This window comes from Euphorbia lathyris, chromosome 2 (genome assembly GCF_963576675.1).
Source record: "Euphorbia lathyris chromosome 2, ddEupLath1.1, whole genome shotgun sequence".
NCBI lineage: Eukaryota > Viridiplantae > Streptophyta > Magnoliopsida > Malpighiales > Euphorbiaceae > Euphorbia > Euphorbia lathyris.
Genome location: NC_088911.1, coordinates 75176461 through 75184632, shown reverse-complemented (window position 1 = coordinate 75184632; position 8172 = coordinate 75176461).

Here is an 8172-nt window from a genome sequence, read left to right as displayed (position 1 = left end):
TTTCGTTTTGCATATCTCGAAATCCATCGTTCGGACCTAATATCTACGTCGATCGCATGCGTTTTCTTGTATTATAGATCTCCAAATCGAACATCCGACCATAATCTATCCATCGATCGCATGCGTTCTTTCGTTTGCATATCTCCAAATCAACCGTTCGATCCTAATCTATACATCGATCGCAGGCGTCCTTTCATTTTGCATATCTCAAAATCAACCGTTCGACCCTAATCTCTACATCGATTGCAGGCGTCCTTTGTTGATGATAGCTGGGCTTTATCACTCGTCCGAGAGTTTGTGACCGCAGTCGCTTTGATATTTGGGCTTTATCACTCGTCCGAGAGTTTTTGACCGCAGTCGATTTGATATTTGGGCTTTACCACTCGTCCGAGAGTTTTTGACCGCAGTCCTTTGTTATTTGGGTTTTATCACTCGTCCGAGAGTTTTTTGACCGCAGTCGCTTTAATATTTGGGCTTTATCACTCGTCCAAGAGTTTTTTGACCGCAGTCGCTTTGATATTTGGGCTTTATCACTCGTCCGAGAGTTTTTGACCGTAGTCGCTTTGATATTTGGGCTTTATCACTCGTCCGAGAGTTTTTTACCGCAGTCGCTTTGATATTTGGGCTTTATCACTCGTCCGAGAGTTTGGACTTGGGACCTCGTCCTAGAGGTTTCGACCGCAGTCGCTTCTTTTTACCAGGATCGTTTGAGTTTGACCGGAGTTGATGATGCCGTAGACCGGAGTCCGTAGCGGGGCCTGTGCCCATTGATGATGTCGTAGACCGCAGTCCGTAACGGGGCCTGTGCCCGTTGATAATGCCGAAGACCGCAGTCTGTAGCAGGGCCTGTGCCCATTGATGATGCCATAGACCGCAGTCCGTAGCGGGGCCTGTGCCCATTGATGATGTCGTAGACCGCAGTCCGTAGCGGAGCCTGTGCCCATAAATCGAATTTTAATTTGCCTATCGAAGCCTACCTAGACTTGCACGGATTTCACGGAGCTATCCGAGTATTTTTGCGTGCGCCTTGACTTGAGTCATGCTCATCACCTGGCGAGTGTTTTTATTATGTTATAGTGTAGTGATATGTATGCACATGATTATGAATGAATGTATATATATATTTTTTCTCTCTTTTTTTTTACATTGCTTCCCTCCTATTTTCCTTTGCAGGGAGACCTTCATTCCATTGACCGAAAAGTACAGGAGAGCGTGGCGGTTGGGCGAGAGGATTCACTGCGGGATGATGATGCTCAGATCGGACATTGTTATCAGGATATAGAGGATGAACGCTCCAACTGGGAGGAGCGGGGCTGCGCAGCCGAGGAGAGGAGCCGTGTGGACATAGAGGCCCGGGGAGCTGCTGAGGAGAGTTTGCAGATTGCGATGGAGAGCCGCCGAGTTTCGGATGAGGGTTGGCGGGCGACTATGGATGCCCGTCGAGTTTCCTAGGAGGCCTTAGCTGAGGAGCGGGCACCTTACTTCGGAGGCTTTGATTCGTTTGAGGGCTTTTGGGACTTTAGGATTCCTTCTCATTGATAGTCCCGTCATTGTTTCGGTTTACAACTTTATTAGTACTACCGTGATGTATAGCGAGTATATGTGAAAAAGATATTTGTGTAGGCTTTTTATTTGGTGGTGGGGAATAGAAATGTATAACTCATGACTTACGATACTATGCATTCAGTCGATCATAATAATTCCAATCATTCTCTTCAAATATATTCATGCCTTTATTCATTTACAAACAATAGAAATACTTAGCCAATTATACATTATTTTTGTAATTGCTCAAGACATAACTACTGTTACCAGGACCCGCCTTTTTTCGGTTTTCAGATCCCAGCGATTTTTCAACTCTCCTTTTATTATCCCGGAATTTTCAAATGAGCGCCTTCTTGGGTTTTCACTCATTGGGATGTCCCTTATTGTTGCATAGGTCGCCCTTTGCGGGTTTTCAACCTATCGGGAATTTTTATTTATTTCTTTTTTTATTTTACGAAAAGTATTTCTTAAGCCTATCCAGATTGGTAGGTTCGGAGAACTCCATGCCGTCCATAGTAGTTAGCTTAACCGCTCCTTTGCTTAGCATCTTCTTCACGAGAAACGGTCCTTCCCAGTTTGGCCTAAACTTGCCCCTAGGGTCAGTGCGCGTCATTCGAATCTGCTTCAGCACCATGTCCCTTTCCCTAATAGGACTAGCCTTAACCTTCTTGTTGAAGGCTCGGGCCATCCTCCCCTAATATAGATGCACGTGGTAAAGGGCCTCCATCCTCTTCTCGTCGACCAATGCCAATTGTTCATACCGTTTCTTCACCCATTTTGCTTTAGGAATCTCTGCTTCTACCGCGATTCTCAGCGATCGCTTCTCAATCTCAATCGGCAGAACTGCTTCTGCCCCATATACTAAGGAGAACGGTGTTGCCCCAGTAGATGTTCTAATAGTCATGCGATAGGCCCACAACGCAAGTGGAAGCTGCTCGTGCCAATTCCGGTGCGACTCCACTGTCTTTACGAGAATCCTCTTAAGGTTCTTATTAGCCGCCTCCACTGCCCCATTAGCTTGCGGACGGTATGGAGAAGATCTGTGGTGCTCAATACCATACTCTTGGAAGAGATTTTTCACTTCTCCTTGAAACTGGACCCCGTTATCTGTGATCATGTGATGAGGTACCCCAAACCTGGTGATTAGATGTTTTTCGATAAACTTCCTCATCTGCTTAGATCCCAACTTACTAAACGATTCTGCCTCTACCCATTTGGTGAAGTAATCAATGGCCACTGCGATGAACTTGTATCTGTTTGACGCATTAGGTCTCACCTCGCCGATGATATCAATGCCCCAAGCTGCAAACGGCCAAACGGGTGCCAATACGTGTAGTTCCATAGCGGGCATGTGATTATAATCTCCGTGGATTTGACAATCATGGCATTTCTTCGTATATTCGTTGCAATCTCTTTCCATGGTGAGCCAATAGAAGCCTTGCCTTACGATTTTCTTTGCTAACACTGATCCTCCCATATGGGCTCCACAAATTCTCGAGTGCACTGACTCCATCGCTTCACGGGCTTCTCCCTCATCTAAACATCTCAATTATAAACCATTGGTGTGCCTTTTGTAAAGCAAATCGTTGTGGATGACGAATTGCTGAACTAACCTTCTGATCACGGCCTGATCCCTAAGTTCTGATTCTGCCGGATAAGTTCCACTTTTCATGAAGTTGACGATGTCGAAATACCAAGGCTTTTCATCCACTCCTAACAACATTACATCTTCATAGCATGGTTTGTGAGACCTCCTCAACACCAGCGGCTTTGAGGCAAGGTTCCGAGGATTATCCCATACCGGCACCAAAGTGGCCAAAGCATCCGCTGCTTGGTTCTGCACTCGAGGAATATGATAAAAGCGGCACTCGCTGAACCTCTGTGCTAATCCCTCTAGCTGATCTAGGTATGGGCGCAACCTTTCTTCACTCACTCCCCAATTTTCATGTGCTTGTTCGGTGATCAACTTGGAATCGCCCCCAGATTTTGACATACGATGCGCCGAGCGTTGCTAACGATTTTAGCCTATAAATGCACGCGTCATACTCGGCCATATTGTTGGTGAGAGGAAATGACAACTTCTTTGCCATAGGGATCCTTTCCCCTTCTAGTGAGATAAGTAACACTCCTACCCCGGCTCCATTCGAGTTAACCGCTCCGTCAAAGAACATTTTCCACGGTATAACTTCTATCGCATTCAGATGTTCGTCGGGGAAGACATAGTTTATCTCCTCTTCTTCTGCACTTAGGGGATGATTGGCCAGAAATTCCGCTACGGCTCTCCCCTTGATAACCTTCTTCGTTACATATTCGATGTCGAATTCTGACAAAAGCAACAACCATCGGGCCAGCTTCCCCGTTAAGGATGGAGTTCGGTACAGATACTTCACGGGATCCATCCGGGAAATAATGATCACTTTGTAAGACTGAAAATAGTGTCGCAGCTTCTTCGTTAGCCATACCACTGCCACGCACGTCTTTTCGATCATATTATACTTAAGCTCGTATTCCATGAACTTTTTACTCAGATAATACACCGCATGCTCCACCCCCGATGTCCCCTTCCTGGGCCAACATTGCTCCCATGGATCGCTCCTCAATCGCTACATATAGGAGAAGTGGTTTTTCGAGTTTGGACGGTTTCAAAACCGGTGGATTAGTCAAATAGGTCCGGATGCTCTCCAAAGCTTGCTGGAATTTGTCGTTCCAAACCGTCGGTTGATCTTTCCGTAGCAGCTTAAAGATTGGTTCGTAGATTGTGGTGAGTCGTGCTATGAACTGACTGATATACTGAACCTGCCCTAGGAATCCTCTCACTTCTTTCTCATTCTTTGGTGTCGGCATTTCCTGTATGGCCTTCACCTTATTGGGATCTACCTCAATCCCCTTGTTACTGATTACATAGCCTAGGATTTTCCCCGATGAAACGCCAAAGAAGCACTTCTTCGGGTTCAACCTTAGCTTGAATTCTGCGATTCGGGCCAAAAACTTCTCAAGTGCCATGAAATGCCCCTCTCTTATATCTGATTTGACCTATCATGTCATCCACATAGACCTCCACCCCTTTGTGTATCATATCGTGGAACAGTGCCGTAGCCATTCGCTGGTAGGTTGCCCTGGCATTTTTCAAACCAAACGTCATAACTCTATAGCAGTACGTCCCTCATTCAGTAGTGAACGAGGTCTTTGCTTTGTGCTTCTCGGCCATCTGAACCTGCATGTAGCCCATGGAACCATCCACATTCGTGTGCAAGACACTTGATGCTGCACTTTCAATCAATACGTCGATGTGAGGCAACGCAAACTCATCTTTGGGGCAAGCCTTGTTGAGATCTCTGTAATCGACGCACATTCGCACTTTGCCGTCTTTTTTTTGTGATTGACACTACATTTGCCACCCATGACGGATAGTCGATTACTTTGATAAAACCTGCCTCTAGCTGTTTCTTCACTTCTTCTTTGATCTTATCTGCCCATTCCGGCCTCACGCATCAGAGTTTTTGCTTTACGGGCTTAGCATCGGTGTAGGTTGGAATACGGTGAGTTACGATGGATTGATCGATTCCGGGCATGTCTTCGTATGTCCAAGTAAACACTATTTCGTATTTTTTTTAATTATTCTCTCAAATTCTTTCCTCTCTTCAATAGTTAATTCTTGAGCAATTTGTATAAGTTTAGGATTTTCATCCGTGCCAAGATTGAAAGTTGACATTTCTATTGTATTGATTTCAAATGTAGGCATGTTATATGAATGAGAATGCATGGAATGATCAGAATCAACATCAAACAAGTAAGCAAAATCAGAATTCATTTCATTGACAGTATTGGCGAGTACATCGTCGGATTCAAACAAAGCAGTAATACAATTGTCATCGTCGGGGTTCTCGGGCTTCTCATAGGCCTTGGAGGTGCTTGGTTCATCCACCACTCCCACGGTTGCCTATGCAGTGATAACTTGCTCTCAGCATTTAGGTCAAGCATCATGATTTCCTCTATGAAGTAGCTTGCCTCTCCTTTGCCCCAGCTGGAGACATCATTGAAGATTTCGAAGCCTGGCAGAATCTTTCCTTCGGCCACTTGGTCCGACCTCGTCATTACAGCAATTTCTGGCTCATCCTCAGACTCATCCCGGATATTGATTGGAGTTCTCTGATTGATACCCTCCTCATCCGAGGAACTTCCCCAAATATCTACGACCATCATATCCATCACGTGAGGGACATTCGGATTTACGTAGGAAGGGTCCGACGATCCATATCGAGCCCAGCCTATCAGTTCATCATAATCCCTCAAGAACACCCTGTTCAATCTCTTTGCCATAAGTGGAATAGCACCCTTTAGAATGCACATGAGTTGCTCTTGATTGCTCAAGATGACCTAACACGGGGCGTACTTGAACCTCCATCTCCTTGCGTAATCCACGAATGCTTCCTCAGGAAACTGCTTGATCCTTTCTAACTCTTCCAACGACCCTGTCCACGGAATGCATGTCTCATATCTCCATACAAAGGCATCCATGAGGGATCCCCAGTCCCCTTTCGTCTTCCCCGAGAGCATTCGGTGCCACATCAAAGCTTCCCCTGTGAGTGTCTTTAGGAAATGCTGAATCAACTCACTGCGATAGAGTCTTGCGTCATACATATAGGCACAAAAACGGTTTATGTGATCGATGGGGTTCTCATCTCCCTTGTACTTAGCCATGGTTAATACCGTCTCCAATGTCTCTTCATCGGGTGGCTCAGGCACTTCTTTCGGATGTCCCCACGCGGTGTATTCCCTGATGAATCTCTTAGTCATTTCAGCCCAATTCACCTTAACATTTATCGGAAGAGACATATACCATATCAGTGATTTCCCTACCAACGAGTTGCAAAACAAACTCGTGATTTCCTCCTCTTTGAAGCTCAGGGGACCCATCACGGACAGATAAAAATGCAAGTGCCCAATGGGGTCCTTGCCTCCATTATACTTGCTGACAGTTGGCAACGGGCGTTTGATAAGCCCAATTTGCATCGCGCTATGTTTCACCACCTGTGCTTTGGCTTTTCTATACTTCATCAAAAACAAGCTTGACATCAGTGACCAATCACGCTTAGTCGATTCAGGTAGCAACTGAAACCACCTCAAAGGTTCGCCCACTAGCGATAGATAGAACCATGGAGCAACATCTTCCACCTCATATGGCTCTCTAAACATAGCGCACACATACCCGAACAAATGGGCTTCGGGATCTTCTGCCCCACTGAATAAACTTAACATAGGCCTGACCCTCTGAGATGACACTTCTTCGGATTTTCCTTCGTCATTTATCACTTCCTCTGTTAGTCCTTCTCCTAAGACGGATACATGCAATCCACTTCCCATATTTATCTTTTCATCGGAGTCCAACAACTCCTCTTCATCCTCTCCGAAGGGTCCTACTATCAAGTTTCCTTCTAGCCCAAGTTCGATCATGCTTACCCTATAGTTAGGCAAGGGATTAAGCCTAGTGGAAGGGTTCACTGACGATGGATCAGCTATCTTCTTCTCCTCAATCAAATCCTGAATCTCATGCTTTAGCCTCTCACAATTTTCAATGGTGTGCCCGTAGTTACTATGGAACTCGCAATACCCATTGGTTATCATTCGTGGTGTGGGTCCTGTCTTATTCTTGGGAGTAAGAGATTTCAATAACTCCTTTTTCTGCAATCGTTCGAAAACTTTTGCATAAGTCTGATCAAACTGGGTGAACTGCCTTTTCTTGATAGTATTGAGTTCAAGCACCTTTACTGCGATAGGTTCTATATTAGTACTTGGCCCTCCGGCACTATACCCCGACTTCGTCCATTTAGTATAAGCTCTTTTCGGCTCTCCATCCCCCTCAACTATCAAAGCGTAGCTATACATCTGATTAAAATCGGTGAAAGGCATACACCGCAGCTCATTCCTAACATATGGCAAAGTATTTCCAATTACCACCCGGATCTGATCCTGCTCCGACGGCTTCTGTTTTATAACTACCGTCTTAGCTCTCCACCTACTCACAAAGTCGGACAAGGACTCCCCAACCTGTTGCTTGGTGCTCTTTAGCTCCCTCAAAGTAACCTCAAACATAGCGTTGAAGCTATATTGGCTGATGAATGCCTTCGCCAGTTCTTTCCAATCTCTCTTTGTTCCCAGCGGCAATGCCTGAAACCATACGAGGGCAGCTCCTTCCAGATAAACATTGAACAGCCTTAGGATCTGTTCCTCAGTCAGAATTGTGTGCTTCATTACCACCACGTATTGGTTCACATGGGTGATAGGATCCCCAGTTCCATCAAACTTCTTCATGTCAAGGAGTCCGAACTCCACGTGGGTCTTACACTTCCTGTGTGATGGGTGGCTTCCATTCCTCTTCATTTGATTTCTCTTTCCCAAACTGCTTGTTATGCAATCCTGATAGTCACCTCCAAAATGGGAACCGGTGTTCACAATGTTCCCAACTGGTTTACTACCACTTTTGTTACCCTTCATTGTAAGCTCAGCCAGCTGGACCGAAATTGTCACTAGTTGACCGTTAATGTTGTTCACAGAATTCTCCAATTCAGCCACTTTTTCATTAATCGCAGACATACTGTCCGAAGACTGAGCAGACTCGGACGAAGA